Source organism: Lygodium microphyllum, chromosome 2, assembly GCF_053477565.2.
Source record: "Lygodium microphyllum isolate KBCC chromosome 2, Lygodium_microphyllum_v1.1.10, whole genome shotgun sequence".
Lineage (NCBI taxonomy): Eukaryota > Viridiplantae > Streptophyta > Polypodiopsida > Schizaeales > Lygodiaceae > Lygodium > Lygodium microphyllum.
In genome coordinates, this window is record NC_141136.1 from 18,993,952 (window position 1) to 19,002,743 (window position 8,792).

An 8,792-nucleotide genomic window follows, 5' to 3' on the forward strand; every position below is an offset into this window, starting at 1 on the left:
CTTTAGCCAGTGTGTCCACTTGTTGGTGACTAAAATAGATCACTGTAAGGATACTTTGCAATACCAACAAGCCAACTACAAATCTCTTATCTATGAAATGTATAAGTAAATTAACTTGGTTAATTTGATGAGGCCAAGTTTTCCTTCCATGGACCGTGTGGTTGGCTATATTCTACTTCAAGATTATAGGAACTTACAGAAGTCAATGGGGCATCCTAAAAATGACGATACTCTAATTACTATATCAAGTCACTTCATGTACATATCTTTGATTGATTGATGGATAATATGCCTTTCTCTATCTCTTTCGTATACACCTTGATTGCATTATCTCTTTCTAGCTAAAAACCATTTTGCTTTATCCACTTATTGATACTTGCATGCAATTGTAAGTGGGATGGTCTAGTAAGTCACTACATATGTGCCAATTGACTTGCCAATGTGTTATCTCTTATCCTCAAGCTTTTTTATATATGTCACCACATAGGTCAATTGATTCCCTAAATGCATGCATTGATTCCCTAAATTGTTCCTGCGCGTCTGTAAGCGCATGTAATAGGCATTATCTGCGCATATACACGTGCAATTACATGTGCTTACAGACGTGCCACGAAGGTATAGAAAAAGTTAAAAAAGATTGTGGCTTTCTTTTCAAACCTATGCTTTCCTGCGTTTTTTGCGCGTTTTCTGTAGTTCGAGCTTGACATCACTACTCGTGTCTATCTATCACTTCATGAAGACAATGAGGCAAGGAAATAAGAGTAAAAAGAGGACAGGAGGAAAGAAGAGCCAAAGAGTAAATAACAAGAGCCAAACAGCAAGGAAGAGAAGAAGATTCAAGCAACTTACCAAGGGAAGGGAGAAGGAGAACAAGGAGCTTGCAACCTAGCCACCACCCATTGGAACAAGCAAAGAAGGTGAGTTCTTCTTCTCTCTCTCAATCTTGTTTGCTTTCTCTATCTGTTTGTCTCTCTCTTCTCTCTCTTCACATGCTGGATCTTGTCATCTATGGAGGTTTTTTTTGCACGTTTTTTAACCAAGTTTGAAAAGAAATGATCCGACTGTGCGCATCTGTCAGTGTGTCCAGATGATAGTGTAGACGTAGGTATAGACGCAAAAATAGACGCACTGACAGACGCCCACAAAGACGCAGATATAGATATGCACAGAGACACAGCTATAGATGCAGCATGTAATATGTTTTATCTGCACACGGTAATATGATTTTTCTTATGTAGATGTGGAATCCTGGATCCTCCAGCACCCCATTCAACAAGGAGCAATTCATGGGGAAGATGACCAATTATCTTGGTCTCCCTCCCATTGCAAAGGAGGTTTTCAGTATGATATCTAGGACACCTATCACATCTTTGCCTACACAGGGATCAGCTGAGGTACATGGATCGACCGAAGCACGTGTATATGCAGAAGCACATGTATCGAGTGGGGTAGAGGGTAGTGCATGTCGAGGGAGGAGGGAGAGTCGTGCGGGAGGATGAGGAGGTCGAGGGCTTTGTGGGGGTTGCCTAGGTGGTGGCTCTCGATCACCCTCACTGGAAAATGAGAGAGGTGACCCTCCACAAATGTACTACTCTGTCATTGATGTTGGTGGTATCTTGCATGACTCTGAGGGGAGGGAAGTGATAGCCTACTTGAGGAGTGTCGTGCATGCCACATACAAAGATTGCATGATTTCCTTCAAGCACCAAATAAATGGTTTATGGCAAGAGGTGCTACGGGCAGTACATAGAAGGTACCCTAATCCCGAGAATTCATGATTCTCCGATGATTGGGGACAGTCAAAGGTGAGAGACGCGCTTCATAACAAGAGGTCTCACCTTATGACGCGCGCCAAGGAGTCACTGCGGAGACAAGAGCAGGGGCACCTTGGATATAGCCAACCACCCAATTGGCACCGCAAGGAGTGAAAAGAGGCCAAGAAGAGAGTAGTGGAGAAAATTACAAGTCGCCAGCATGCAAACGCACGACGTATCCAGATGGCAACCATGGGATCATTGCATTATGGATCGGGTGGTAGGGAGTCATGGGAGGCTGAGTTTGTAAGTATTATTTCATTTCTTTTTTTAAATTAAATTTTGTAATTTGTTTCACTTTATTATGTAGTGTGTTTTAATACGTTGTATATTCAAATTGTTTTGTAGTATCATATCGTTGGTAGGATGCCTACTCCTAGAGAGATAGGCTACCATTGAGGTCATAATCGAGTGTCCACTTGGTAGCATTTCTACGAGGAGGGACTCATCACGGAGGAGCAATATAATCACGCCATGAGGATTCCACCACTAGAAGAGGTATGTTTTATTTTTTACATGGAAAGTATAGATAACTCTAATTTATTGTTTGTAATGGTATTTATATACCTTAATCTTTTGTGTAGACGAACCCTGATGCAGTTGAGGATAGCGAAGGGGAGACTAGCAGTAGCGGTGGCGGCAACGGCGGCGGCATAGGCAACGGTGGTGGTAGCAATGATGATGCCTCTTTTGAGGAGATATAGAGGAGCCCCATGCATGCATGCCTCCCCTTGGCTTGTAATTTTCATTTTTGATATGTATTACTTTCAGCTAGTGCTTGCGACCATGACCATGCTTGAGGCCACAAGCACTAGAACTCATAATGTAAAAACGTTTCATCTATATATATGAAATTTCGTGTTCTACATACATTGTTTTGTTTCCAGTATCCAATCTTCGAAATAATCTTTCTCTGTTTTCCCTAAGCATACAATTTGATGTTGATGGGGGGAAAAAACCAGAGAGCATATGGCTTGCAAAGCCACATGCTCTCTGATTTTTTTCTCATACGTCTGTTTTGCACGTCTATGAGCGCGGCTAAATTGCATGATAAATGCGCGTCTATTCTCGTCAAAAACTTGTAGAGTAAACACTTTTTTAGACGCGTAGATACATGCGTGTATAGACGCACAATATGAATATATCCACTTTTTTATAAAAATGATTATATATTTACGTAGCACATCAATACGCGCGTCTACATGGCCGTGTAACTCTGACTATAAGCGCACTTTTAGATGCGATACTATAGACACAGAAGTAGACGCGGTAATAAACGCGCCCGATATTTTTTTTCACAGTTCAAATATTGCGTCTACAAGCGCGTCTATGGAGCCTTTTTGTTGTAGTGGAAGGGAGGGGGTGCAAAGGGCTTTTGCCCTTCGTTGCGATAATTGGGGCCACTTTGGCACAATGGCTTGGTTTGCCTTTGTATCGTGGGCTCAAGGTTGCCATTCCTCTGGAACCGTAGGTCTTCTCTACAGAGCTATGCATGGCCTCCACCATGTCTTCATCTTCCTTTCTTTTTAGCTCTTTTGCCTCTCTCTCGACTCTTCTCTTTCTCTCATCTTCGGCCCTCTTGGACTCTTTTTGGGCCTTCCTCAATTCGGCCCATTCCTCCCTTGTCATCGTTTCTTTTGTCTCCTTCTGTAGCTTTGATGGGATTCCCTTTGTCTGTGCCTTTGGCTCTCCTTGGCCACCGGACTGCGTCTCCTACTCTTCCTTATCACTTAAAGTATTTTACTTGACTGCACCTGTTCATAGTGAGGCAGTCGGTCAAGGGTTTCCCTTTCCCTACTCCCTCTCCACCTTCCTTTGTGTCTTTCAAGGCCTCCCGGATGATGGCCGTTAGGATCCCATCGAACTTGATGGTGGATGCTTTGGAGGAGGACTTCTTTTGAGTTGATCTTGCTGTGGAGGTCGGGGATTCTCCTCCTGCTACAGGTTCTACCAGGGTCAAAGAAGCTTTCACTGAGCTTTTAATAGTTTTGCACATGAAGGTATTCTAATATATTTCGTCTGGGTATCCTGCTATGATGCTCTCCAACAACACCCCGATTCTGTTCATAAGGGCATTTTACCTCTAGCTAGAGAAGAGAATATGGACCATCTTTGCCTACAACTTGATCTCACGATTTGGAATATCCGCTAAAATTATCCCATCCATTGTGCATACGATAGCCTTGTTCATCGCGAGCATGTTGTACACGTCCCTCCTTGTGTATTACTCGGTCCTGCTAGTTAAGCCTAGGGCCTTCTCCACCACCTTAGGGCTCAGTTCTACCTCTACTTAGTGGGCTTCTTCCCCTTTCTTGATTGTTACCATGCCACAATTCCTTTCAGCATAGAAGTTCCTCATAAACTCTACGCATTTTTCATAGTTGACCGCCTGCCCAACCTTTTCTATGTACTTTTGTAGGCTGAACTGATCCACAAGTCATTTTATGGGTGGCTCTTCCATGATGACGTCCTCTAGCTTCACGATGTGCTTGAATGTGAACTGGTTGTAGCTCCTAGTTTCTACCGTTAAGCCATACTTAGCTTGCTCTTCCTCTGTGAACAGAAGCTTGCTACCTTTATCTCGCTCTGCCATTTTAGGTTCCTATCATATATCATGGTTCACCACTAGTATTCCTAAGACATTTTCTTGCTAGAAAATAAATAGGAATTGATCATGATTTTATGGAAAGAAGAAAATGCTTTAAGAAACAAGAAGAATTTCCCCTTGACCAGTTCTATTCATTTCGAAGATCTTATGACAAATTTCAATGATTTAACCTTTCTTCACTTTTACCCCCTCCCCCCTTGGGAATAAGAAGAATCGTTCCTAGAATTGAACATGGGAGAGGTAAGATAGTTGAGCACGATAGGGTGCTATTTACTTGGGAATCAGCCAATTATAGAAATCAAGGTTTTATTCCAATTAGGCATGACGATCAAGATTACGAGGGCTAATGCATACTTGGGTAATGTAAGTCAGGACATCGGTTGGAAAGTCACCCGAGTTGATGCGGCTAGCCACATGTAGCTCTTTTTCTATAAGGATACGATCAATGTAAGGATGGACCAAGACTTGGTCATCTAGGTGTTTGGATATCAAGTGGTTGCCAAGACCCTAAACGAGGTTCGTGCTACTAAGTCGGGTCATACTTAGTTTTTTGAGGTTGGTGCTACGTAAGTCGAGTCATACTCATTTGTTTGATGACACATCCTTGCTCAGTATTAATCATTATTTGGCAACCCCATTTCTCCCATTAGAGACGTAGGTTACCCCATTTGACATTGCCAAGACCCTAAACGAGGTTGGTGCTACATAAGTCGGGTCATATTTAGTTTTTTGATGGTGCATCCTTGCTGAGCATTAATCATTATTTGGCAACCCCGTTTGTCCCATTTGAGACATAGGTTACCCCATTTTTGTAAGAATAAAGAGTTAGAGTTAGCGAGGTGAGTAAGTTCCTCAATCTCCATGGTTGATGCAAGCCTTTGGGGCTTGTAGTAGGATGTTATTAATCATTCGATGAACGCGTGCTCTTTTGCAATCTCACCATTATTGATCAACTCCTTTGAGACTTTGGGGGATGTTACAGTTATAAACTCGTATTCTTCCCTAGTGCAGGATAAGGAATGAACCTAGATGACAAGGGATTCATCAAGCGAGCCAAGGTCAAGCCTTTTCGTAGTTCCTAGCAAATGCGCTAAAGGTGATATCGAAGATCTTGATAAAAGTTACCAAGTCATCTCCCATATTCTCAGTAAGGTCCTTGGCAATTGATAGAAATGAGCTTCGCTCATAGAAAGGCCTAAGGCCTGCTAGTGGTTGAGGTGGAAGGGATCTAGACACTAATGGTTCGAGGGGGGAATGACGTGACAGTGGTGTGTCTACATGTAGTCCTTTAGCCTCGTCAATGGGACCATGCGGCTTTAGGGTATTGCGGATGGTGTTAGGGGCATGGATGGTGCTTTGCTTGCCTCATGTGCAGCCACTGTGGTGCCAAGCTCTCCAACTTAGATGATTCCGAGGTGTCACGCGACTAGGTGGTTCGATAGGTTTGTTGGGGTTTTTGGACCATAGCCATCGCAGGTTTTGTAGTCTTGGCCACTTGGGTTTTCTGAGTGTTCACTACATCAATAAGAGCATGGCTTCATGGAGATGAGGGGACTCATTGTCGGAGGGGTTTTTGTCGAAAGGTCAAATCCACCGGGGATCAAAGGTAGAAGGAAGTAGAGATAGGAGATAGAAGAGAAGAAAGAGAATACACAAGAGGTAAACACGACAAAGACAAAGCACAATGAATTGAATCAATATGTATTGAAAGAACTTGGAATCCTTGCACTACTCAGAAGAAATCTCCAGGCATTAGATCTCCTAGAGCTTCTTCGTAGAAGAAAACGTTCATCAAAATTATAGCTCCTTCTTTGCTACTCGGAACGCAAATCTAATGGCTCCGTTGGCTCCGAAAGAGGGGTAAAACCCTAGGACACCTACTCATGGATCTCCCAGATCACTCCTTCTTCTTCTTTTAGTTCAAATTATAGTTTTTAGCCCGTTTACAGTGATCGCGATGCGCACGATTTTGTTAATTTGTCCTTCTTATGAAAATACCATAACCGACTGAAAAAGCAACTTGCTTTTTGCATGCCACCCTAATCTGGAAGCTTTTCTAACTTTTTTGGGTTTTTACAATAAATAATATAAAAGGTAGGCTAAAATTATTCAAAAATCTAGTATTTTTGGATAATCCATGCAACTCACACTAGTACTAATGACTCGGATCACATTGACTCTCTAGATTAATAAAGAAGTCAGATGATGATGCATTCTATGCTTTTTCACATTGTGTCTGCATAGCATCACGACATCTACCCCCTCTGAACCTACTCATCCTCTGATATGTATCAAAATCCTAGTTTTCACTGGATCTTGAGTCCTCCTCATCCTCTATAATCTTTTCCTTCTTTATCTTCCATATCTTCCTGGCTAGCCCCTATGTCATGGCCACCATTTTCTTCCAATTCTGGCAACTCATAGGCAGTAGATTCCCACCTCTTGAATAATTTGATTCTTTTCGCTGCTACCGAAAGTTTTATGGTTGTCCCATCTAGTTCATTTAATGCATAAGCAACATTATCAAACACATGTCTTACCACATAGGATCCAAACCATCTTTTGCAAACTTTACGCATGGCACTATGTTGATTGTCTAAACTGCTATCATAAACCAATACCCAATCCCCATCTTGTATGGTTCTTGTTCTTAGTCTATGTCTTTTGTCAAACCATTACTTGCTATGTATCCTTGCTACCCTTAACTTTGCAATTGTTGCCTCTATGTCTTCTGACTTTCTTTTCAACTTTCTAATGTGCAAGGCCAACAACTCCTCTCGATTCAATTCCTCTTCCCAAGGTAACACACTCCATGTGACTATCATCTCTTCTATCGGCATGATAGGTTTTTGACCATACATCAATTCTGCAGGAATATATCTTGTAACAACACTATGAGTTGTTCTGTTAGCCCACAAAGCATAAGGGAGCAATCCTGGCCACTCTTTTACCTTCTCTCCACATGCTTTTGCCAATGCCTTCACAATAGGTGGATGACCTCTTTCACTTTTTCCATTTCCTTCAGGGTTATAGGGGCTGAAGTTAAAGCAAGCTTTATCCCCAACCGTGCAAAGAAATCATGAGCTTCATTTGCATCCAGCTCACCCCTATCTACAATAATTTTTTCCACACAGCCATACCTACAAAAGATCTCTTCTAAGAGAAAAGTACACACACCATTTGTTGTCTTAGTACGTAAAGCTCTCCCTTGCACTTGATTAGTCAAGTCTTCATGAGCAAGCACAAGATACCTCATTTTCCAAAGACCTATAGGCATTGTGACCAAATCCACCGCCCACTTAAAATGAAGAAACAATGGATATGTGGGCTACAATCCATCCCGATGTCTCACAAATGAATACATTTGACATGGCGTACATGTTTTCACAAAGTGAGAAAAATCCTTATACATACCCTGCCACCAATATCTTTCTTTGATCTTTGCAAAAATACCCTAGAAACCTCTTTGGCATGCCATATTATGCGGAATAGAGCTAAAAGAATGCTCTTTGTCTCAAAAAGAATACATTAGTGAAAGCTTGAGTAGGCAAGAGTTAGAGAGAAGCACAAGCAAATGTAAGAGAACAATGGCTATGGAGGTTTAAACTCAAGAAAGCAAGACCTATACATTGAAACTCTAATAGTCTAATGTGCTAGGAGGCATATTTCACAGTGGATTCTGTGCCACAGTGGATTCCATGAGGTTTTACGGTGGATTCCGTAAACTTTGATTACCAGGGCTCATACACAAAGTGGATTCTTTGTGCAAGAAGTCGATGGGGATGCCTATCCTTTTCTGGCGTTTTGTTAATTTAGTGTGTACATGGGTGATTCCATAGCGGGTAATTCTGCAAAATACATATTGAATTAATAAACGATTATGAGTTTAGAGTGTGCACTCGTGATAAATTAAGGCTAGGATTGATATCTAACCAATTGATTTATTTATGTAGCTGAAGACTGCTAGGTATTCACTTTTGTCGGTTTAATTGTATTATTTTACTAAGGATTGTAAATGCTTTAGTTGATGTGTAGAGATAGCAGCAATGGCGGTGAAAGCATTGGAGGATAGCATGTATTCGAGTTATCATCTATATTTTGATGGGCGCATACCTTAGGCATGGTGCCTATATTTTGTCGCGCCTATTTATTAAGGCGTTGGATATTTCTTTATTATTTTTGTATGCGCATGGGCACACGATTATGATATTTGTATTTGGACATTTTATTGGATATGCCTGACTCCTTAGGCGCCCGCCCATTAGCTTTATTTCTATTTGGCATTAAAGAAAACTCAAAAGACAAAAGCTTTGAGGTTGAAGATGATTAATACATAAAATACATGCTTTGTGGAGTGCTCACACAAGGCA